Raw genomic sequence first — 25,334 nt, 5'->3', positions numbered from 1 at the left:
TTAGTTTCTCTAGCACTTTCTCCTATGTGATGGCTACCATATTCAATTCTGCCCCCTGACTCTCCTGAATTGTTGGGATATTACTCATGTCTTCTACTGTGAAGACTGATGCAAAGTACTTATTTAGTTCCTCAGCTATTTCCTTGTCTTTGTCTCCCATCACAAAATTACCAGCGTCATTTTGGAGCGGCCCAATGTCTACTTTTGCCTCCGGTTTGTTTTTAATGGATTTAAAGAAACTTTTACTATCATTCCTAATGTTACTGGCTAGTCTACCTTCATAATTGATCCTCTCTTTCCTTATTTCTCTCTTTGTTATCCTCTGTTTGTTTTTGTAGCCTTCCCAATCTTCTGACTTCCCACTACTCTTTGCCACATTATAGGCTTTCTCTTTTGCTTTGATGCATTCCCTAACTTCCTTTGTCAGCCATGGCTGCCTAATCCCCCCTCTGATAACCTTTCTTTTCTTTGGGATGAACCTCTGTACTGTGTCCTCAATTACTCCCAGAAACTCCTGCTATTGCTGTTCTACTGTCTTTCCCACTAGGCTCTGCTCCCAGTCGATTTTCGTCAGTTCCTCCCTCATGCCCCTGTAGTTACCTTTATTTAACTGTAACACCTTTACATCTGATTCTACCTTCTTTCTTTCAAATTGCAGATTGAATTCTACCATATTATGATCACTGCCTCCTAAGTGTTCCCTTACTTTAAGATCTTTAATCAAATCTGGCTCATTACATAACACTAAGTCCAGAATGGCCTGTTCCCTCGTGGGCTCCATCACAAGCTGTTCCAAAAAGCCCCCCTGTAAACATTCAATGAATTCCCTTTCCTTGGGTCCACTGGCAGCATTATTTACCCAGTCCACCTGCATATTGAAGTCCCCCATGATCACTGTGACCTTGCCTTTCTGACATGCACTTTCTATTTCATGGTGCATTTTGTGCCCCTGGTCCTGACCACTGTTAGGAGGCCTGTACATAACTCCCATTATGGTTTTTTTGCCTTTGTGGTTCCTCAACTCTACCCACACAGACTCCACATCATCTGACCCTATGTCGTTTAGTGCTATTGATTTAATTTCATTCCTAATTAACAAGGCAACCCCGCCCCCTCTGCCCACCTCTGTCTTTCCGATAGTTTGTGAATCCCTGGATGTTTAAATGCCAGTCCTGAACCCCCTGCAACCACGTCTCTGTGATGCCTACCACATCATACCTGCCAGTCACAATCTGGGCCACAAGCTCATCTACCTTGTTCCGTACACTGCGCGCATTTAAATATAGCACCTTTAATTCTCTATTGACCGTCCCTTTTTGTTTTCTTAGTGTGGTGGACCTTGGTTTACTGAGCCTTTCCATACACTGTGTCATATTTTGTGGGATGGGGACTATCGTAACCTCTCCTGAGTTCTGTCTTTTCGTGCTTTTTTGTATTCCTAAGCAGCTACGCTTCCCACTGATTATTCACCTCTTGGTTCCCTGACTCTCCCCCCCCCCCCCCCCCCCCCCCCAAATCTCTAGTTTAAAGTCCTATTGACCACCCTATTTACTCTTTTAGCCAGAACACTGGTCCCAGCTCGGTTCAGGTGGAGACCATCCCAACGGTATAGATCCCCCCTTGTCTCAAAACTGATGTCAGTGTCCCATGAAAAGGAACCCCTCTTTCCCACACCACTCTTTCAGCCACGTGTTAACTTCCTTTATTCTTGCCTCCCTGTGCCAATTTTCACGTGGCTCGGGCAGTAATCCGGAGATTATGACCCTTGAGGACCTGTTTTTTAATTTGAATCCTAGCTCTTTATAATCTCGAAACAGGTCCTCTTTTCTAGACTTGCCTATGTTGTTGGTACCGACATGGACTACAACAACTGGATCCTCCCCTCCCTCTCCAGTATCCTTTCAAGCCGGTCAGAGATGTCCCGCACCCTAGCACCAGGCAGGCAACATACCATGCGGGACTCTTTATCCTGCTCACAGGATACTATCTATCCCCCTGATAATAGAATCCCCTACAACTACAACTTGCCTATTTACTCCCTCCCCTTGAAAGACCTGCTGAACCATGGTGCCTTGGTCAGCTGACTCACCCTTTCTGCAGCCCTGTTCGCCATCCACACAGGGAGCAAGTGCCTCATACCTGTTGGACAGGGTCGAGGGCTGAGGCTCCTGAGTTCCTGACTGCTGGTTCCCTTTACCTGCCTGACTTGCAATCACACCCTGCTGTCCCTGGCCACTGGCAGGATTTAAACTACTTACTCTGACAGGTGTGACTGCCTCCTGAAACACAGTGTCCAGGTAAGTCTCCCCCTCCCGGATGTGCCTCAGTGTTTGAAGCTCAGACTCCAGCTCATCAACTCTGAGCCAGAGCTCTTCGAGCAGCCAACACTTACTGCAGATGTGGTCGCTGCAGCTTGCAATGGGATCTGCCAGCTCCCACATCAAGCAGCTCAAGCACATCACCTGACCAGCCATCACTAATTAATTAATTAGTTTAATTTAAGTTTACGAGTTTAGCTGTGTTTTTTTTTAAATTTGGGGCAGATTTGCTATCAACCAATCAGATCACAGCTTCCCTCTGACGTCACTTTTGGGGGGAAAAAACTGGAAAACAGGAAGTTACCATTAGGTTTTTATACTCAGAGAGACTGCTCCTCCTCTGAACGGCTCCCAAAACTAGGCCCGAAGAAAGAAAGAGAACAAAACAGTTGGGAAAAAGCACCTTCTCCCACTCTTCACCGAATTACCTCACTGCACCAAATTACCAAACTCTCACTCTGTCTGTGTCTCACTCACTCAGGCTGTGTCTCCTTGACCAGCGCAATGCTTCTTGAACTGCTGCAGTCCATGTGGTGTACGTGCATCCACAACTGGAGGGAGTTCCAGGATTTTGACCCAGTGACAGTACAGGAACAGCGATATATTTCCAAATCGGGATGGTGAGTGGAGGGGAACTTCTAGGTGGTGGTGTTCCCATGTATTGGCTGCCTTTGTCTTTCTAGATGGTAGTGATAGTGGGTTTGAAGGTGCTGCCTAAGGAGCCTTAGTGAGTTACTGCAGTGCATCTTGTTGATGGCACACACTGCTGCCACTGTGGATTGTTGGAGGGAATGAATGTTTGTGAATCGGGTGCTAATCAAATGGACTGCTTTGTCCTCAATGGAGAGTATTCCATCACACTGGACAGGCTCTGGGCGGCTCAGGAGGTGAGTTTCGAGCCGAAAGATTACGAGCTCTTGTAGCAACAGTATTTATACAACTGTTACAGTTCTGTTTCTGGTCATTGGTAACCAGGATGTTGATTGTGGGATGGTCATGCCTTTGAATGTCAACAGGCATGGATAGATTCTCTCTTGTTGGAGACGGTCCTTGCCTGGCACTTGTATGCCATGAATGTAACTTTCCACTTGTCAGCCCAAACCTGGATATTGTTCAGGTCTTGTTGCATTTAGACATGGATTGCTTCAGTATCTGAGGGGTTACGAACAGTGCTGAGATTTTGTGCAGTCATCAGTGAACATTTCAACTTCTGACCTTATGATGGATAAAGGTCATTGATGAAGCAGCTGAAGATGGTTGGGCCTAGGACACTAGCCTGAGGAACTCTGCAGTGATATCCTGGAGCTGAGATAATTGACCTCCAAACACCACACCCATCTTCCTTTGTGCCAGGTATGACTCCAACCAGTGGAGAGTTACCCCCTGAATTGACTCCAGTTTTGCTCTGACTCATTGATGCCACACTCGGTCAAATGTTGTCATGATGTCAAGGGCAGTCACTCTCCCCTCACCTACAGCTACAAAATGGAGGTCACTTGGCAGAGACATGAACAGATATGTCACTACAGAGGATGATGAGCACAGTTGGGGGTGAATTTATGAAAGAGTTGGTTGCTCTTAGAGCAACAGCTGATCTCATCAAATCTTCTGTCAATGCCATCGAGGACCCTATAACAAATATATCAGTTTAGTAGAGCACAGTTATCATAATTTAACAGCAATGGCAATAATTTGAATTAAATGCACCAAGGCATATCGAGACTGTTGTCATATTTCCACTTAATGTGGTGCTGATTTTGCGGTTCAGATCCAGATTTGGTTCTAAGAGAAGACATTATTAATCTGTGGCTTCCTTGGTGAGGGGCAGCCTGAACATTACTTGAGGTGGGTGTAAATTACACTTTAGAAAATTAAAAGAAGTGGAAATGCTTCTTATTGCAGTAAACCTCTTGATGAATTATGCCCACGTCCCATTAATTTGTGGATTTGTACAATCTGTATGGTAAGTTGTGACCTTTCAGAACTGTGGGGAGACTTGGCTGCAAATCGATTAATGAAAAGAAAAATTGAAGCCAATTTTAGAACAGTGTAACTGGGTTATGAGGTATTACCTTTTACATTAAGTCTTGGCCTGGACTTGTTTGATTTGCTATTTGTGTGTCAATTTGACCTTAATGTTAAGCTTAGTCATACTTGTTATTCAGTCTTAGTCTGAACTTGCTGGTTCTGTTCAATCTTGGTCTTGGCTTGTGGACCAGGAAGAAACAATGGTCTAAAATTCCATTGGTGTCACACGTGTTTTGCAGTTGTAAAATGAGTGCCTAAACCTCCAATATGGTGGTCTGTGTCTGTGCGTGTATTTTGCTTGAAGGTAGACTGCTCAGCACATTGATAAAGCCTAAGGTATGGGCACCCAGGGCCTATGCCTGGTAAAGGTTCATGTGTTCAAACAGGGAGCCTGATTTCTGTACCCCTTTCTGAAATTGGGTTGCCTGCAATGCAGTTGGCCCTGTAGCTTAACTGGCTGGGCCAAGTATTGCCTTAAAATACTTTCCTGAGTATGGGGCTGGGAAAAGCTGGAACAGTTTCCTGAGGACCATTGCTACCAGCTGCTTGGCTTCATTTAGTGTGTTTCCACCCCAATCCATCCCTTCACAAGACACACCTGAAAGCAGCTGCCAAAGGTGCAGTGGCCTGAATTTTGCATTGACTTTGCCTGCAAGCTACCCGAGAAGGCCAGGCTGGTGCCATCATAATTGAGTGGGCCTCAGGTATACGAAGTCCGGTGCTGCAATTATTCCCTGTGCCTAGTTAGCGCAAGCCACTGATTTTTGGCTTTGAAATTCCTTCAGCCTTCTATGTCTCTGCAGAATCTATGGCAGATCACCAGAGGAATCGCTGCAAAAAGAAAAGGAGGCGGGGAAGGGGGGGCGGGGGAGAGAGAGTCAGGTTTCCACCATTTCTGTGAGTTTTTGAAGCAACTTGCGAGTCTCCATCTCTCAAGACAGGTTGGGATGGAGCTGGGCTTGGGGATCGCCTCAACCAGGAATTCCCACGCCAGATAATGAAAGGAAATCTGGTTGAGACACAGTGAGGTGAGGCTTACCAGTCTTCACAAAACACATGTGAGCTCTCCAGGCCAGATGAGGTCAAGTCCTGGACACCCTGAAGAGGGCATTTTAAAATAAATATTTTTCACAATGAATATTCACGACCTTGCCTGGGGATGATTCGGGCAGTGGGGGACACCTGAGATTCTAAGGCACACTGGACAGGACAGGTGCCAAACCTGTGACCAAAGTGCATCCTCCTGCCTTGTGTAAATCAAGTACCCTCATGGTAACGACACAAACTCTGGTGGGGTTGCAGGGGCGGAGTGGGGTGGGGGTCAGGGGGTGCGGAGTGGGGTGGGGGTCAGGGGGTGCGGAGTGGGGTGGAGGTCAGGGGGTGCGGAGTGGGGTGGGGGTCAGGGGGTGCGGAGTGGGTGGAGGTCGGGGGTGCGGAGTGGGTGGGGGTCAGGGGGTGCGGAGTGGGTGGGGGTCAGGGGGTGCGGAGTGGGTGGGGGTCAGGGGGTGCGGAGTGGGTGGGGGTCAGGGGGTGCGGAGTGGGTGGGGGTCAGGGGGTGCGGAGTGGGTGGGGGTCAGGGGGTGCGGAGTGGGGTGGGAGTCAGGGGGTGCGGAGTGGGTAGGGGTCAGGGGGTGCGGAGTGGGTGGGGGTCGGGGGGTGCGGAGTGGGTGGGGGTCAGGGGGTGCGGAGTGGGTGGGGGTCAGGGGGTGCGGAGTGGGTGGGGGTCAGGGGGTGCGGAGTGGGGTGGGAGTCAGGGGGTGCGGAGTGGGTAGGGGTCAGGGGGTGCGGAGTGGGTGGGGGTCGGGGGGTGCGGAGTGGGTGGGGGTCGGGGGGTGCGGAGTGGGTGGGGGTCGGGGGGTGCGGAGTGGGTGGGGGTCGGGGGGTGCGGAGTGGGTGGGGGTCGGGGGGTGCGGAGTGGGGTGGGGGTCGGGGTGCGGAGTGGGTGGGAGTCAGGGGGTGCGGAGTGGGTGGGGGTCAGGGGTTGCAGAGTGGGTGGGGGTCGGGGGGTGCGGAGTGGGTGGGGGTCGGGGGGTGCGGAGTGGGTGGGGGTCGGGGGGTGCGGAGTGGGGTGGTGGTTAGAGGGTTATGGAATTTCTGAACCCTTTTTTAAAATTCATGAAAATGAAATGAAAATCGCTTATCGTCACAAGTAGGCTTCAAATGAAGTTACTGTGAAAAGCCCCCAGTCGCCACATTCCAGCGCCTGTTCGGGGAAGGTGGTACAGGAATTGAACCTTCTCTGCTGGCATTACAAGGCAGCTCTTTAGCCCACTGTGCTAAACCTTATTGGCGGATTAAACACTTATTGCTCATCCCTTAGTGTCCATGAGAAGGTAGTGGTAACTTCCAGCTGCGGCTATGCGGAGCTAAGTCACACATTCGGCGGCTCCAGCAAAAACGGACTTTTGGGCTCTTTTCAGGGCCCCCAAGGGCACTTTTTCGACATTTCCCGGTGTGGGAAGGAGATTATAACAGCTCCCCATCAGTATATGGCTTCTATTAGGAGCGGGGCGACTAAAAAGGTGGTGGTGGACCCGAAGAAGGTGCGAGGAAGAACAAAATGGTGGCGGGCGGAGACCAGGCAGCGTGGATGCAGTGGGTGGAGGAGCAGCAGGAGGGTATCCAGCGCTGCTTCAGAGAGATTAAAACGGACCTGCTAGAGCCGATGAAGGCTCCTATTGATAAGCTGCTGGAGACACAGACGGCCCAGGGGGTGGCGATCCGCGACGCTCGACGAAAGATCTCCGAGGACGAGATCTTAGGCCTGGCGGTAAAGGTGGAGGCGCACAAGGCGCTCCACAAGAAATGGCAGGAGCGGTTCGAGGAGATGGAGAATCAGTCGAGGCGGAAGAATCTGCGGATTCTGGGCCTCCCGGAGGGGCTGCTGGGGCTGGACGTGGGGGCCTATGTGGTCACATGTTGAATTCGCTGATGGGAGCAGAGTCCTTCCAGGGGCCCCTGGAGCTTGAAGGGGCCCAGAGAGTGCTGGCGTGGAGGCCCAAGGCTAACGAGCCTCCGTGGGCGGTGCTGAGCGGTTTCATCGGTTCACTGATCGGGAGTGTGTGCTCGGGTGGGCCAAGAAGGAGAGGAGCAGCAAGTGGGAGAACGCGGAGGTTCGAATATACCAGGACTGGAGGCGGAGGTGGTGCAGAGGAGGGCTGGGTACAATCGAGGTAAGGCGGTGCTGCACAGGAAGGGGGTGAAGTTTGGCATGTTGCAGCCGGCGCGACTGTGGGTCACGTACAAGGACCGGCACCATTATTTTTGAGTCTTCGGAGGAGGCGTGGGCCTTTGTTCAGGCCGAGAAGTTGGACACAGATTGAGGGTCGGGATGGGCATTTGGGGACTGCGGTTGATATGCTAAAACATTTTTTTTTTTTTTTTGGGAGGAGGGGGCCTTTGCTTTGCTCCTGGTTTGGAAGGTGCTGTAGGCGGTGATGAGGGGAGAACTGATCTCCATTAGGGCCCACAAGGAGCGGGAGGAGAGGGTGAGGCTGGTGGGGGAGATGGTGAGGGTAGACGGAAGGTATGCGGAGGTGCCCGAGGAAGGATTGTTGAGGAAGTGGTGCAGCCTCCAGGCCGAATTCAACCTGGTGACCACCAGGAAGGCGGAGGTGCAGTGGAGGAAGGCCCAGGGGGCGATTTACGAGTATGGGGAACAGGCAAGCCGGATGCTGGCGCATCAGCTTCGGAAGCGGGATGCAGCTAGGGAGATCGGGGGAGTTAAGGACAGGGGAGGGAGTGTGGTACGGAGTGGGGTTGGCATCAAGGGGTCTTCAGGGACTTTTACGAGGAATTGTACCGATCCGAGCCCCCACGGGAGGAGAGAGGGATGGGCCGCTTCCTGGACCAATTGAGGTTTCCAAAGGTGGAAGAGGGACTGGTAGCGGCATTAGGGGCTCCGATTGGGCTGGAGGAGCTGACCAAAGGGATAGGAAGCATGCAGGCGGGGAAGGCACCGGGGCCGGACGGTTTCCCGATCGAATTTTATAAAAAATATATGGACCTGTTGGGCCCGTTGCTAGTTAGGACCTTCAATGAAGCAAGGGAGGGGGGGGCTCATCCCCCGACGATGTCCCGGGCACTGATCTCCTTGATCCTGAAGCGGGACAAGGATCCCCTGTAGTGTGGGTCTTACAGACCGATTTTGTTGCTAAATGTAGATGCCAAGGTGCTGGCGAAGGTCTTAGCCAGGAGGATTGAGGATTGTGTGCCGCAGATCATCCATGAAGACCAGACTGGGTTTGTGAAGGGGAGCCAATTGAACGCGAATGTGCGGAGGCTTTTGAACATTATCATGATGCCGGCGAGGGAGGGGGAGGTGGAGATAGTGGTGGCGATGGATGCTGAGAAAGCCTTTGATAGGGTAGAGTGGGGTACCTGTGGGAGGTGCTGAGGAGGTTTGGGTTTGGGGAGGGGTCTGTCAGGTGGGTTAGGCTGTTGTATGAGGTCCCGATGGCGAGTGTGGCCTCAAACAGGAGGAGGTCTGAGTACTTTCGGTTGCACCGAGGGACGAGGCAGGGGTGTCTCCTGTCCCTCCTGCTCTTCACACTGGCAATTGAATCCCTGGCTATGGCACTGAGGGAGTCAAGGAACTGGAGGGGGTTGGTGCGGGGTGGGAGGAGCATAGGGTGTCGCTCTATGCAGACGCCCTGCTGATATAAGTGACGGACCCGATGGGGGGAATGCCGGAGGTAATGAGGATTCTTAGGGAATTCGGGGACTTTTCGGGGTACAAGCTCAACATGGGGAAGAGCGAGCTGTTCGTGGTTCACCCAGGGGACCAGGAGAGGGGGATTGGCGAGCTCCCATTAAAAAGGGCGGAGAGGAGCTTCAGGTGTTTGGGGGTCCAGCTGGCCAGGAGCTGGGGGGCTCTGCTGGAGGCTTAATTTTACAAGGGTGGTGGAGCAAATGGAGGAGGAGTTCAAGAGGTGAGACGCGTTGCCGTTGTCCTTGGCAGGTAGGGTGCAGTCAATCAAAATGACGGTGCTCCCAAGGTTTTCGTTCCTGTTCCAGTGCCTCCCCGTGTTTATCCCAAAGGCTTTTTTTAGGCGGGTTAACAGGAGTATAATGGGGTTTGTGTGGGCATGGGGGACTACGAGGGTGAGAAGGGTGTTCCTGGAGCGGAGTAGAGATAAGGGGGGACTGGCGCTGCCCAACCTATGTGGGTACTACTGGGCCGCCAATGCGACGATGGTGCGCAAGTGGGTGATGGAGGGGGAGGGGGCTGCATGGAAGAGGCTGGAGACTGCGTCCTGTGTGGGTACGAGTCTGGGGGCGCTGGCAACGGCACCGCTCCCTCCAAGAAGGTATACCACGAGCCCGGTGGTGGCGGCTGCCCTCAAAATCTGGGGGCAGTGGAGGCGGCATAGGGGGGAAGTTGGGGCCTCGGCATGGACCCCAATACGGGGGAACCATCGGTTCGCCCGAGGGGGAACAGGTGGAGGGTTCTCTGGGTGACACAGGGCAGGGATATGAAAGTTGGGGGACATGTTTGTGGATGGGAAGTTCGCGAGCCTGGGTGAGCTGGAGGAGAAGTACAGGCTCCCCCTGGGGAACACCTTCAGGTACTTACAGGTAAGGGCGTTTGCCAGATGGGAGGTGGTGGAATTCCAGCGGCTACTGCCACACACCGTACAGGACAGGGTGGTTGTCAGTTATTTTGGAGTTGGGAAGATCTCGGAAACTTACCAGGTGATGCAGGAGGAGGAGGAGGTCTCAGTGGTGGAGTTGAAAGGTAAGTGGGAGGAGGAGTTGGGAGAGGAGATTGAAGAGGGGACGTGGGCAGATGCCCTAGGGAGGGTGAACTCTTCCTCATCGTGCGCAAGGCTCAGCCTCATACAGTTTAAGGTGCTGCACAGGGCACACATGACCGGGACAAGGATGGGCCGTTTTTTTGGGGGTGAGGACAGGTGTGTCAGGTGCTCAGGGAGCCCAGCAAATCACACCCATATGTTCTGGGCATGCCCAGCGCTGGAGGAATTTTGGAAGGGCGTAGCGAGGACTGTGTCGAGGGTGGTAGGATCCAGGGTCAAACCCGGTTGGGGGCTCGCAATATTTGGGGTGGCAGAGGAGCCGGGAGTGCAGGAGGCGAAAGAGGCCGGTATTCTGGCCTTTGCGTCCCTGGTAGCCCGGCGAAGGATTCTTCTTCAGTGGAAGGATGCGAGGCCCCCAAGAGTAGAATCCTGGATCAGCGATATGGCAGGGTTCATTAAATTGGAGAGGGTGAAATTCGCCTTGAGAGGGTCAGTACAAGGGTTCTTTAGGCGGTGGCAACCGTTCTTAGACTTCCTGGCAGAACGGTAGACATTGGTCAATGGCAGCAGCAGCTCGGTGGGGGGGGGTTACTTTATTTCTGTTTCTGTTATTTACACTGGAGGGTCCAGGGGGGTGTATATACCAGTTGTGTTAAGTCGGGGTGTTAATGTTAATTTATTATTTATGTACAGGGGGGAGGGGGGTAGAGAGGGTTGCTTTTCTAGACCGTGTTTTGTACTTCACCCTGTTGGGTTCCTTTTTCATTTTGTTATTGATATTTTATGAAAACCTTAATAAAAATTATTTTTTTTAAAAAGAGAAGTTAGTGGTGAACTGCCTCCTTGAATCACTGCAGTGCTTGTGCTGCAGGAGGTGTGAATAGCTAAAGTGAAGTGAAAACTGATGATGTGGCATGTAAGCGCAGACTTTCTCTACTGCACCTATTTTGATGACTATTGCAGCTTTTCTGTTAAGGGATTAGCAGGAAAAGCCCTGAGCTGGAAGTTAACCTGCGTGCCTGCTGTTTCAGTACAGCAGTTTGGACCATACTATTGTCTGAAAATACCTGCTACACTCTTTCGAATTCTGCATTTTGGAATGGAATCGTGAGCGTCTGAAGTATGGGGCTGCTTTGTCTGGAATGAAGTATCGCCAAGTCCGCGTTGTGTCTGTTTTTGTAATCACAAAACTTACTCTTCTAGGCAAAAAAGAAGTTAGTGAATTTACTAAAAATGGCAAACTACAGAAACCTATAATATTATGTGGCACTCGGGTCATATAAATCAGGAAGGTAAAAGCAAAATACTGTGGATGCAAGAAATCTGAAAAAAGAACAGAAAATCCTGAAAACACTCAGCAGTATCTGCTGATGGGCTGGATTTTTTGTGTTGGCTTTGAAATGGAAGACAGGCCATTTCCTGAGCCCAGAAACCCGGGTTTGTCACCTCTGCCCACACCTGCCATATTTCCATCTCCTCCTGGAGATATGCGTAGGTAGGGTTCAGGTTTTCTGAGTTCTGAAGCAGTGTGGGAGGCTTGCGGGTACGTTAGAAAGCCCACCTTGGCTTGCTGGGATATTGATCCAGCTTTCCAACATAGTCCTTATGTCCCCTAACCCTCACCCTTCAGCTCGTTCTTCCCTCACTCCCCTTATCCTCCCATCCAATCCCGATGCCCCTCAGTCCAATCGCCCCTTTATATGCCCCTCACTCCCTCCATGCCTCATTTGTATCCTCAATAACCATACATCCAATATCCACTATGGACAGATCTCAGGATATCTTTGAAATGGATTTATAAAAATGTGTCTATCACTCTAAAAGAGCTTCATACTCAAAGACACTTCATACTGTAAAAAATCATAAAACTCATTCACAACAAAATGTAAATTACCTTAAGTGGTCAATCTGTCAGAGAAAGAAAATCTTTTAATACCTCTTAAAACCATCAATCAGAAATGTGAACATATCCCCGTAAGTGATTCTGGATCTTTTGAAATGCAGCCTTACAGTCATTATTGTCCGAGCTGTCGAAATAAATTCTGGGAGATGTCAACATTGGGATCCTTGAAGATTAAATGGAAGTTGGCACCGCATTTCCATTTTAAAACGGATTGCCTGTCAATGGAATGTAGCAGGTGCCATTTGTTTTCAAAGCTAAAGATGGCTGGACATTTAAAATTCAGTCCAAAACATGATAGGAGAGTTTCCCAGCACATTTTTGCAATTGGAAAAAGTACTGCAACGCATGTCAATAATTACACAATGGTGGGCAATGTAATGGTTAAATTTACCACTGCAGACAGAGACTGTGATGGATTATTGCAGTTAAAGCATTTCTACTTTACAATCCAGCATATGATAGTGGCATTTGAAGGTCTCAAAACATTTTACACATACCAGAGAAGCAAAGAAAATTTACGGTGCAGAAAAAGGCCATCCAGCTCGCTATATATGCGCTGGCTAAAAAAATTGGAAAAAGAAACTAGCGTCTCATTATAACTCCATTTTGCAGCATGGCCTTACAGGTCTAAGTATTTTAGATGCAGATCCAAGAACCTTTTTAAATAAGTTGTGTGTTACAGCTTCAACCACCAATTTTGACAGTGAATTCCAGATGTCTAACACCCTCTAAAAGTGTTTCCTCATGACCCTTCTAAACCTTCTACCAGTCAACTTAAATCAATGCCCCTTGGTAATTGATCAAGGGGAAACTAGTCTTTCCTGTTCACCCTATCTAGGCCCCTCATAATTTTGTACACCTCAATTAGGTCACCTCTTCGGCCTCCCCGGTTCTAAAGAAAGCAATTGTAGTCTATCCAATCTCTTCTCTACAGCTGCAATTTTCAAGCCAAGGCAACATTCTTGTAATTCTCCTCTGCACTTCCTCCAGAGCAATTATGTCCTCCTTGTAATGTCGTGGCCAAAACTGTACACAAAATTTCAGCTATGGTCTAACCAGCGCTTTATCCAGTTCCATCATTACATCCTCCTTTTGTATTCAATACCTTGTCCAATAAAGGAAAGCATTCCACATGCTTTCCTGACCACTGTGTCCACCTGTCCTGTTACCTTCAAGGATCTGTCGACATGCACTTCTGGATCTCCCATTTTCTCAACCCCTTTCAATATGATCTTGTTTATCGAGTACTCCCATTGTTTGCTTGCCCTCGCCAAATGCATTATGTCACACTTTTCCTGAGTGAATTCATTTGCCACTTCTCTGCCCACACATCTAACCATTGATACCATTCTGAAGTTGACAACTATCCTCTTCGATATCGACTACATGGCCAATTTGTGTGTCATCTGCAAATTTCCCAATCATGCCTCCCACATTTAAGTCTAAATCATTAATATATATAATAAACAGCAAGGGCCCAGGACAGGGCACTGTTGAACACCACTGGAAACCTTTTTCCATTCACAAAAACATCCTTCGACCATTACCCTTTTTTTCCTGTCACTGAGCCAATTTAGAATCCAACCTGTCACCTTCCCCTGTATCCCAAGAGATCTCACTTTTCTGACCCATCTGCCGTGTGTGACTTGGTCAAATGCATTACTGAAATTCATGCAGACAACATCCATTGCAGTACTTCCATCAATCCTCAAAAAATTCTATAAGTTAGTGGACACACAATTAGTCAAAATGTTCCAGACTCCTCTGCAGGCTTCCCCCGGTGGGCACAAATTCGCAAACCTGGTGAAATTTTTAATTTTTTAGGAGCTTCCAATTCCTGCACCAGTGCATGAGAATATTGGACTGCTTTGTCCTGGATATGTGTCAAGCTTCTTGGGTGTTGTTGGAGCTGCTCTTGTCAGGGCAGGTTGAGAGTATTCCATCACACTCCTGCTTCAGAATCTCCGGAGTCATGAATGGTGCTAAACATCCCCACTTCTGACGTTATGGCGAAGGGAAGGTCATCGTTGATGAAGCTGAAAATGGTTGGGTCTAGAACGTTGTGCTGAGGAATTCCTGCGGCAATGTCCTGGGACTGAAATGATTGACCTCCAACAACGACCACCATCTTCCGTTGTATGACTCTGGCTAGTGGCAGCCCCTGATTGCCAATGTCTTCAATTTTGCTAGGGCTCCTTGATGCCATACTCAGTCAAAAGCTGCCTTGATGTCAAGTGTAGTCACTCTCACCTTACCTCTGAAATTCAGCTCTTTTGTCTGTGTTCGGACCCAAGCTGTAATGAGGTTTGGAGCCAAATGACCCTTGTGGAACACAAACTGCACCTTAGTGGAAGGGCCTTCTGCTGGGCAAGAGCCGTTTGGTGGCAACTTATGTTGTTGACACCTTCACGTTGCTGATGATAGAGAGTAGACTGATGGGGCAGTAATTAGCTGGATTGGACTTTTGTGGTCAGGGCATATCTTGGCAATTTTCCACATAGTTAGGCAGGTGCCTGTGTTTTACTGGTACTGGAACAGCTTGGCTAGGAAAGTGATTAGTTCTGGAGCACACATGTGCAGCACAAAACCAGGATGTTGTCAGGGTCCAAAGCTTCAGCTATATCTTGTAGTCATGGGGAGTATATTGAATTTCTTGAGGGCTGGCTCTGTGATCCTAGAGAGCTCAGGAGAAGGCCAAGATGGACTTGATGATTAAGGCCCTTAACCATCCATGACTTTATTATGGATGACTGCACTTCCACCACCTACCATGCCCCACCACCTACCATGCCTCGCCACCTACCATGCCCCAATGTAGTGTCGGTGTGGCCTTCATAACCAAAGTCACAGCTATGTCCATGACCTTTCTCTTCTTGAACATCCCCCTTTCCACCTCTCCATTGAAATCCTTGTCTCCTGTTCCCAAGTTTACATGAAATATCTCAGAGTTATCCTTCCTTCAGTTTCTACACTGGAAATCTCCCCATCTCTGGTGATTTCAGTCTCCATACTGTCCTCTCTCCTCTGAGTATTGTGCCCTCAAGTGTGCCCTAAATCTCACACGTCATATAACCCCTCTTACCTTAATTAGCATTCACCCACTCAACCTTGTCAACTCCCATGTTCTCTCTCCTTCTACGCTCTCAATCCTGAAAAAGGACATTTCTGACCATTTCTTTACATATTCAATCACTTTTAAACAACAAAGATATTGGGGTCTGGATTCTCCAATAATGGGGCTATGTCCCCACGCCAGTGTAAAAACGCTGGTGTTTCACTCTGGACATTCCTTCAGAAAGTCCTGAGTGATTCTCCCATCTGCAGGGGGCTGGCAGGGCCCCGGAGTGGTTCTCACCGCTCTGGCTGTGGATACGGGACCCCGCACCCCCGGTCGGGTGTCCACACATGCGCATGGCGGCGGCCTGCAGCGGCCACCCCATGCGACATGGAAGACTCAGACCGTGGAGCAGCACCAAAAATGTAGGCCCTCCCCGAGATCGTCTGCGCCCGATCGCTCCCCTGGCCATCCATTGGGCCTCCACCGGTGAACAATCCCCCCCCCCCCATCCGACCTTCCTGACGGCCGATAGGTGGTTAGAACCATGCCGTTGGGAACTCAGTCAGTTGCACGCGGAGAATCAGTGGTGGGGGCCTCTTTGTCAATGGCCCCCTACCCGCACCGCGTAGTTCGCACGGGTGCAATTCTCGAGCGATTCTCCGGGGACCGAAGAATCGCGGGAACGGCGCCGGTCCGAATTTCTGGTTTGACGACCATTCTCCACCCCCCGTGCCGAACGCAATTTCAGTTTGGTATTTAACAGGCCCGCTCCCTATTGGCGAGTTCCCTATCCCGCCCAAAGATGACGAGAAATTCATAAACCACAATTTCAACCTCATTAGCGAGATTGAAGTCAAATACAACGGTCTCCTGGGAGTTAACCGGCTCCCCAGTGAGAACTCACGTTGGCGTCGTTAAGTACTCCTTTTTAAAAATATGAAGCCGACACAATGGCTGCTGAGGGGACCTGAGGCGGTGAGTAGCCATTTCCAGTTTCGGACATGCAGCTCAAGGGCACTGAGCTGATGCCTTTGGCGGACGTCCTCCGGGGCCCGCACGACATGGCCGACCCACACCACGGACTGGCACCAAGAAGATAGGGCCCCCCCCCCCCCCCCCAAGATCGCGCCCGCCTGCGGATCGGTGGCCCCTGACCATCCTGGAGGCCCCACCCTGGGTGAATGATCCCCCCGCCCCACCAGCAGGGCGGCCGCGGACTGAGTCCGCAGCCGCCACGCCGAGGTTCCACCAGGTGGAACCATGAGTAAACCATGCCGGCGGGAACTCGGCCAGCTGCACTCGGTGAATCGCCACTGGCGCCGCGTGTGCACGATTGCCGGTGATTCCCGGAAAATCTCGGGAGCGCCGTCGGACGAGCGCGATTTCGGCACAGAGAATCCCGCCCTATAAATCTGAAGTAAAAGAACACCGGAAGCGCTGGTGAAGCTGGACAAGAAAGTCAAAGTATGAAAGGAAAATAATTTCAGATGGGGCCCTTCTTTACAACTGGCACAAAAAGAGCGAAGAAACCTCTCATTGATTTAATAAAATGAAGTGAGGAGGAGGGGAGGATAGTGTTGGCACATATGACAGCTTTTAATGATGGGGGGCATATTGCCCAAAACATGGTTGCAGTGTTTTCATTGCCATATTTGTATTGCTTGCAGCTACTCTTTTTGATCTCAAGTGACTTTGATCATGGCTTCATTGTGGATTTTCCTCATTATGTTAATGTCCTTATTGGTGGGCATAACTGGCATTGTTTAGAACCTTTGATCATTGAATTTATTTTGTGTGTTTGGTTCGCTCTGTTGTTCTTGACAGACCTTAATGTTGTTTTGTGATTTGGCAACGTGCTCAGGTTGGTGTGGTTGCAGATCACCCAGTGCTGGGGGTGTTTGAGGCCTACAATTTCTGGCTCTACTTCTCAGTCCCACGCTCCAGACCTTATAATAATAATAATAATAATAATAATAACCTTTATTGTCACAAGTAGGCTTACATTAACATGACCTTTCGCCACTTGATGAGGAGAGCGAGCAGGGCCAGTGGGAAGGGGAGGGGCAGTGGTGCAGATAAGTTGGAGAACGTCCTTGCGAATCTGGTCCTGGGGGTGCCCAGGCTGCCCATTCAAAAGTCCAAGTTGGACATGGTTGGTTGGGGTGCTCTGGCTGTCTGGTTCTCTTCCCTGGCCTTGTATATTCTTGAGTGGCTGTCGTGCAGAAGGTGTGCATGGTATTGGTTTGAGACCTTCTGAGATCAGTGGGTACCAGAGAGGCTAGAGGCTGGATTGCGGTGATAATATTAAGATCATGGCCCATGGTTCATATCCTCTACTATATAAAAATATATATCTACCTTTCACCTTTTTGTTTCTTCAGAAGTTGGGAAAGGTATGCTGCCTGAAACATCGAGGCCTACAGGTTTTTCTAAGGAAATCTTTTAAGGTAATCACTGCTCTTTTCAGAACAAATTTTACATGATATATCCATAAAGTCATCATAATCAATATTACCAAGCTCACAATGGAAACCTTCAAACAAATGTTGATATTATTTAAGTTCATAAGTTTCCTTTGCCTTGTCTTCATCTTTTAGTTCTTTATCAGTTGTATCCCTCCAAAGATGGAGCCTTTTAAAAATTTGATGCTGGGGCAACCGTGTCTATTTATTGGTTTATTTAGGCATTCCCCTAACTCTGATCTTCCTTTCAGAGAAAGAAAGATGACGGGCGGGATGCTCCGCCCCGCCGAGCCACATTTCTACCTCACCACGCCAGCGGGATGCTCCGTTACGCTGGCTGGTCAATGGGGTTTCCCATTGTGGGGCAGCCCCATGCTGTCGGGAAACCCCCGGGCGCCGGCAAAACGGAGACTCCCGCCGGCGGAGAATCCCGCCCCTTGCATTTATATATCGAACTTTCAGAACTTCAGGATGTCCCTAATGCTTCATAGTCAATGATGTTGTTTGAAATGTAGCCCTTCTTGTAATATAGGGAAATATAGGCTATTTTGCATACAATAAGGTCATGCAAACAACCTGCAATAGGTGGCCAGGTCATCTGCTTTCACTTGTTCATGGAGGGATAAATATTGGCAAGAACACTGCGAACTCGCCTCCTGTTTTACAAATAGTACTCTGGGGTTGTGGCAGAGGAGACGCCACCTCAGTTAATGAATCATTCAAAGCTAGTGATCAGAACATAATGTGCCTGTGAATGATTATATTGGTTTGTTTTAAATAGTGAATTCTGTTCTCCTGCATTAGTTTGGAACCCATTCATTTGGTTACTGTGGGCGCGATTCTCCCAAAAGAGAACAAAGTACCCAAGCGAATGCGTTTAGCCACCTGTTTCCCGAAACTTGCAGTGCCGAGAAGGATATGGGCCTGAATGTGGAACGCACGGCTGAGGCTGCTGATAACCCTGTTTTGTACAGTGGGGAGCTCCGGTTGCCGGAACGCCACATTGTAGGGCGAGAACGGGACATCATTTTTAAATGGTGTCCCGATCTCCGAGGCACCCAAAACAATGCCTAATATATCCCCCAACCAGAAAGCACCATGGGAGGGCCCCCTGGCCCGCGCACACGCAAAAAAATTCCAGCTTGGCACCTTGGCAATGCCAACCTGGCACTACTCCTGCCATCTGTTAGCACCACCTAGGCACCGCCAGACTAGCCCCCAGATGGCAGTGTCAGACAGGCACTGCCAGTGTGCCAGGGTGGCACTACCAGGGTACCCAGGTTGCACCAGCAGTGCCATGGCACCACCCTGCCCAAAGGGAATGCATCTGGATACCTTCAAACCACTGGGAGACCACCGGGAGTGCTGTTCTATCTGGTCCTCCTTTATGGGGATCGCCCAAGGGCTGAGGCAAAGAGGTTGAATCCCAAAAGCCTTGGATACCTTGGGAATCTGCACATTAAAGTGAGGTTTACTGCCTTGCTCTGATATGCAGTTTGCTAAAAGTTGATCCTGTGTGAGCAGGATTCACATCACAACATCTCACAAGATTGTGTTGAATCCCGCAAGGAATTGCGAGCCAGGTAGATCCCGGGAGCTTTCAACGGTCACGCTGCTTCTCAGCGAGCTGTTTTTCAGGCGCAGCATGGCTGTTGGATCGCACCCTATGTTGATTTTGCTTTTGTTGGAGCAAGCCCAGTGTTAAAATGTGGAGGGTTAATTTACCTATCTTACTTGTTTTTCTACTTTGTGTTTCACACCGATCATATTTTCCGCTTAGCAAGGGGATCACCTGAGTATAACCAGTATAACAAATCGGGGACGGTGCTTGTTTGACGCCAGTTTTCGAGTCTCTGCCCCTTCGAAACCGACGTCATCGGAAGACCCTCCCCTGATGCCCTTCCCCCAATGAGCCGAGTTCCTGACCGCGCGGTTGACGTGTGGTCTGAACGGTCTCGAACCCGACATGGCGGCTGCAGACCGTGTCCAGCGCCGCCACAGTGGGCTGGGACCGTGCCGCTGGCCGGGGGGGCCTTCCGCGAAAGCTGGGGGGGGACAGGTGGGGAGTGGCCAGGGGGTGGGTAGGAGTTGTCCTGCGGGGCAATATTTGGCAGTTCGGGTCTGCGCGTGGCCAGCACAGTGTTGTACAGTGCAACCACTGCAGGTCGTCGTCGTCCGCATGCACAACCACACACCCGGCCATTCTCCAGCCGTTTGTGGGGCAGGAGCTGGGAGTTTTACCTGGCGCGGTTGCTAGTCCCTCACTGTTGCCACTCCGGCATCGGCAGAATCGGAGAATCCAGTCCATGATAGCTCTTTCTTGCATTCCTTAAAGTAGATGGAACCATTCTTTACAAATATAGAATAATCTCACCTGCCATAAAAGGAAGACTTAAATCATTTGATGAGCTTATCCAATGTCAAATAAGGCCATTTAGTTCTGATTTAGGTTTAGCAATTACCTAATATACAAGCTACTTTACAAGCTTGACGAGTTAGGAGTGAACATTGAGCTTTGGGTGTGGTACATATTTGAGCGGTACAATGCAGTGTTTATCTTTATTTCTTAGGCCAACAGTATGATACCTATCTGTATGTGTAGAATTTCAGAAATGCTATTATCTATTCCGAGCCAAGTTTCAAACCCCACACCCTAAAAGTCACCTATGTGGGGGGTCCCCTATATCCATCAGAGGTACTACTCCAAGATCATACCTCCTATTTAATCCTTCCAAACCCACGACCAATACTATCTAGAATAGTGTTTTTCAAACTTTGTTTCCCCAGAACCCACTTTTACCAACCGGCCGATCTTATGGACCCATGCCTGCCTACCTTCGCGACACACCATTTTCACTTGTCTTTAATGTGATAGGTCAGCCTGCTTGGTCCTCACGATCTCAATAATCTCACTTGCTTTGGCATTCAATTCCTGCCAAGGACTTCAGCTGATGATTTAAGTTCTCGCTGCATCCTTTCAAAAAAAATCAGGAGTGTTGTCCTTGAACTCATCATTTTTAGTCTTCAAATGCCTTTGAAGTTTTGAGGGTTTTAAACTCTTGTTTGCCAGTACTTCCGTATATAATGCACATGGACTTTACATCCTGATTTGCATTGGCTCAATTAACCTGAGCCATACCTCCAGCAAATCATATGTATACTGCTTTGTTCCCGATTTCAGTTTTTTCTTTGTTTGAAACAATCCACCTTCAGTTCTTAACAGTCCTGTTGCCTTGCTTGCTTGCAGCTTGGAAATGGAGGAATCGAGGTCAGCATGGTGGCAGAATGGTTAGCACTGCTGCCTCATGTGCCGAGGACTGAGGTTCGATCCTGGTCCCCCATCACTGTCCATGTGGAGTTTGCACATTCTCCCAGTGTCTGCGTGGTCTCACCCCCACAATCAAAAAAGACATGCAAGGTAGGTGAATTGGCCATGCTAAATTGCCCCTTAATTGGGAAAAAAAGACATGGGTACTCCAAATCTATATTTTAAAAAAATGGAGGAGTCTCTCCTCTGCGATTTCGCACCAAAAGCGTGCGTGTGACATCAGTGTATGCAGCGGGCCCATGATCTGCTCTCTGCTGCCACTTCTGGCTGGAAGACTGCATCGTTCCATTTAAAAGCTGGTCACTGCCGGCATTCCCAATTTAAAAACCGGTCGCGGGCATTGGGTGCTTCTCCCGGGATTGGGAATACCGTAACCCATTTCCGTGACCTTCCCGACACCTGCCCGCGATCCACCCATGGGTCGCGACTCGCAGTTTGAAAAACCCTGATCTAGAAGGACAAGGGCAGCAGACACAGGAATACCATCACCTGGAGGTTCCCTCCAAGCCAGTTACCACCCTGACTTGGAAATATATCGCCATTCCTTTGCTCTCGCTGGGTCAAACTCCTGGTGTTCCCTCCCTAACAGCATGGTCGGTGTACTTGCACCTCAGGGACTGCAGCAGATCAAAAAAGCCGCTCATCACCACCTTCTCAAGGACAGCTAGGGATGGGCATTAAATGCTGGCCTAGCCAGTGATGTCCACATCACCTAAAATGGGCGGGATCCAGATCGCGGCGTCTTGCGTGATCCCGTTAGATCTCGTGAGGTGTGGCGAGCCGGGTAAACATCGTGCGAAAACCCTGAGTCAGGCGCGGTGCGGCCATTAGATCGGGCCCAATATGTTTTGCCCAAAATGGTTTGTGGTGTTGAATATACGAATTAGGAGCAGGAGAAGGCCACTCGGCCCCTCGAGCCTGCTCTGCCATTCAACAAGATCATGCTTGACCAGATTGTAACCTCAACTCCACATTCCCGCCCACATGTGATATGCTTTCACCCCCTTGCTTATCAAGAAGCTATACCTCCCCCTCAAAAATATTCAAAAACTCTGCTTCCACTGTCTTTTGAGGAAAAGAGTTCCAGAGACTCCCAATCCTCTTTAGAGAAAAAAATTCTGCACATCTGTCTTGATGAGCGACCCCTTATTTTTTCAAATCATGACTCCTCCTTTTAGATTCTCCCACAAGAGGAAACATCCTCTCCACATCAAGTTCAAGCCTAGCGAGTCCGACCTGTTCTCACAATACCATTCCTGGTATTAGTCGAGCAAACCTTCTGTCACTTCCTCTAACGCAGTTACGTATTGATGCACTATCAATTACCACAAAGACTAGAGTAGTGGAATAATCGAGGCTTTATTGAGCAAAGATGTTGTGCCTCCTGTAGCTGGAACCTGAATGGCTGCAGCACCGGTGAGCGCACACATTTATATGCTGCCTACTGGGCGGAGCCAACAGGCAGGGATTTACCCATGTACCTCTACTATACGGGCAGTGCCGTAATACATGTAATATACTACTGGTGGTGACTACCACATTCACCCCCTGTTTTAAAAAAAGAGCCCGGCGGGGGTGGTGGAAAACATTACAAGTGTCTGTCAAGAGGCCTTGACCCTCCTCTGCGATCGCCTCAGTCCTGATGGTGATGTGGGCGCCGACTTGGTCACCTGTGACTCTGGGAGCGTGTTGTCCACGTCTTCGTCACCCCTGAGTGGAACCAGTGGGAGGACGGATCCTACTGGGGCGGGGGCGACGGTGAGGTTTGCTGGAGGGAGGGTGAGTGGCACAGGAGTGAATGAGGTAATCAGGGGGGGGGGGTGCAGTGTCAGGTCGTGGGTGGGGATCCAGCGGGTGCCTGGTCCCAGAGGGAGACTGTGTCCTGGTGCCCGTCGGGGTGTGCCTCGTAGGCGTACTGTGGGTTCACATGTAGGAGGTGGACCTTTTCGACCAAGGGGTCTGACTTATGGGTCCGCACATGCTTCTGAAGGAGGAGGGGCCCAGGAACTGTCAGTAATGTTGGGAGCGAGACCCCAGAGGTGGACTTCCTGGGGAAGGCAAACACCCATTCGTGAGGGGTCTCGTTAGTTGCGGTGCAGAGGAGCGATTGGATGGTGTGGAGCGTGTCGGGGAGGACCTCCTGCCAGCGGGGCACCGGGAGATTTTTAGACTGCAGGGCCAACAGGACGGCCTTCCAGACTGTCCCCTTCTCCCTCTCCACCTGCCCGTTTCTCCAGGGGTTGTAGCTGGTCGTCCTGCTCGAGGCGATGCCCTTGCTGAGCAGGAACTGACGCAGCTCGTCGCTCATAAAGGAGGATCCCCGATCGCTGTGGATGTAGGTCGGGAAACCGAACAGAGTGAAGATGCTGTGGAGGGCTTCAATGACCGTGGCAGAAGTCATATCGGGGCAGGGGATGGCGAAAGGGAACCGGGAGTACTCATCAATCACGTTCAGAAAGTACGTGTTGTGGTCAGTGAAGGGGAGGGGCCCTTTGAAGTCCATGCTGAGGTGCTCAAAGGGGTGGGAGGCCTTCACTAGGTGCGCTCGATCTGGCTGGTAGAAATGCGTCTTGCACTCTGCGCAGACCTGGCAGTCTCTGATGACGGTCCTGACCTCCTCAATGGAGTAGGGCAGGTTGCGGGCCTTGATGAAATGGAAGAACTGGGTGACCCCCGGATGGCAGAGGTCATAGTGGAGAGCCCGGAGTCGGTCCACTTGTGCGCTGGCACATGTACCGCGGGATAGGGCATCCGGGGGCTCATTGAGCTTCCCCGGGCGATACGAGATCTCATAGTTATAGGTGGAGAGCTCGATCCTCCACCTCAAGATCTTGTCATTTTTGATCTTGCCCTGCTGTGTATTATTAAACATAAAGGCAACCGACCATTGGTCAGTGAGGAGAGTGGATCTCCTGCCGGCCAGGTAGCCTCCAATGTCGCACAGCTTCCACAATATCTTGGGCATCCTTTTCGACAGAGGAGTGCCGAACTTTGGAGGCATGGAGGGTGCGGGAAATGAAGGCCACGGGCCTGCCCGCCTGGTTGAGGGTGGTGGCCAGAGCTACATCTGATGCGTCGATCTCCACCTGGAAGGGGAGGACTCATCGATCACATGCATCGTGGCCATGGCGATGTCTGCCTTGATGCGGTTGAAGGCCTGGCGGACCTCAGCCGTCAGGGGAAAAACTGTGGACTGAATGAATGGGTGGGCCTTGTCCGCAGAATTAGGGACCCACTGGGCATAGTAGAAGAAAAACCCTAGGCATTGTTTCAGGGTCTTAGGGCCGTAGGGGAGTGGGAGTTCCATGAAGGGGCGCATGCGGTCAGGATCGGGCCCTAGGGCTCCATTTTCCACGACATAGCCAAGGATGGCTAAGCGGTTGGTGCGGAGCACGCATTTCTCCTTATTGTATGTGAGATTAAGGAGTTTGGCGGTCTGGAGGAATTTTTGGAGATTTGCGTCGTGGTCCTGCTGATCGTGGCCGCAGATGGTGACGTTATCTAGGTACGGGAATGTGGCCCGCACTCCGTACCGGTCAACCATTCGGTCCATCTCTCGCTGGAAGACCAAGACCCCATTAGTGACGCCAAAGGGAACCCTAAGGAAGTGATAGAGGCGACCATCTGCTTCGAACGCAGTCCTCCGGGCGGATGGGGAGCAGGTGGTAGGCAGACTTCAGGTCCACTGTGGAAAAGACTCGATGCTGCGCAATCGGATTGACCATGTCAGATATGCGTGGGAGGGGGTACGCGTTGAGCTGCGTGTACCGATTGATGGTCTGACTGTAGTCAATGACCATCCTGTGCTTCTCCCCTGTCTTTACTACTACCGCTTGAGCTCTCCACGGGCTGTTGCTGGCCTCAATGACCCCTTCCCACAGAAGCATTTGGACCTCCGACCTAATGAAGGTCCTGTCCTGGGCACTGTACCGTCTGCTCCTAGTGGCGATGAGTTTGCAATGCTGGTTGAGGTTCGCAAACGGGGAAGGTGGATCGACCTCTAGGTTCTTAAGGCCGCATACGGTGAGGGGGGGTTAGTGGTCCGCCAAATTTTAAGGTTAGGCTTTGGAGATAGCACTGAAAGTCGAGGCCGAGTAACAGAGCAGCACAGAGGTGGGGGAGGACATAGAGCCGGAAGTTGCTGAACTCTACGCCCTGGACGGTGAGGGTCGCGATGCAGTCCCCCCAGATTTCCACGGAATGGGATCCGGAGGCCAGGGAGAATTTCTGGGTGACTGGGTGTACCGGGTGGGAGCAGCGCCTTACCGTAGTGGGGTGGATGAAGCTCTCTGTGCTCCAGGAGTCAAAAAGGCAGGTCGACTCGTGCCCATCGATCTTCACCGTCGCGAGGTTGCGGGGCCGGGACTGATCCAGGGTGATCGAGGCGAGGTGCGGCAGATGCTGGGAGGTCCCAGGTTGGTCAGCAGTGGTGGAGGTAGCGGCAGGCGATGAACTGCCAGACGAGCAGGGGTCCTGACACG

General features: G+C 50.6%; 1 protein-coding gene across 5 annotated transcripts in view; it reads left to right on the top strand.

Moving 5' to 3' along the window:
- Positions 1-25,334, top strand: part of plce1 (phospholipase C, epsilon 1) — a 619,267-nt gene that overhangs the window by 18,794 nt on the left and 575,139 nt on the right. For 4 of the 5 annotated variants that reach the window (XM_072479048.1, XM_072479051.1, XM_072479050.1 and 1 more), the window contains exon 2: positions 17,445-17,510. The exons of the other annotated variant lie outside the window; for it this stretch is intronic. The gene's annotated coding sequence lies outside the window, so the exon portion shown is untranslated. The remainder of the gene's footprint in view (positions 1-17,444; positions 17,511-25,334) is intronic. 5 annotated transcript variants of the gene reach the window in all.

The sequence above is a fragment of the Scyliorhinus torazame genome, chromosome 16 (genome assembly GCF_047496885.1).
Source record: "Scyliorhinus torazame isolate Kashiwa2021f chromosome 16, sScyTor2.1, whole genome shotgun sequence".
Taxonomy (NCBI): Eukaryota; Metazoa; Chordata; class Chondrichthyes; order Carcharhiniformes; family Scyliorhinidae; genus Scyliorhinus; species Scyliorhinus torazame.
This window is presented reverse-complemented; position numbering and strand designations above follow the sequence as displayed.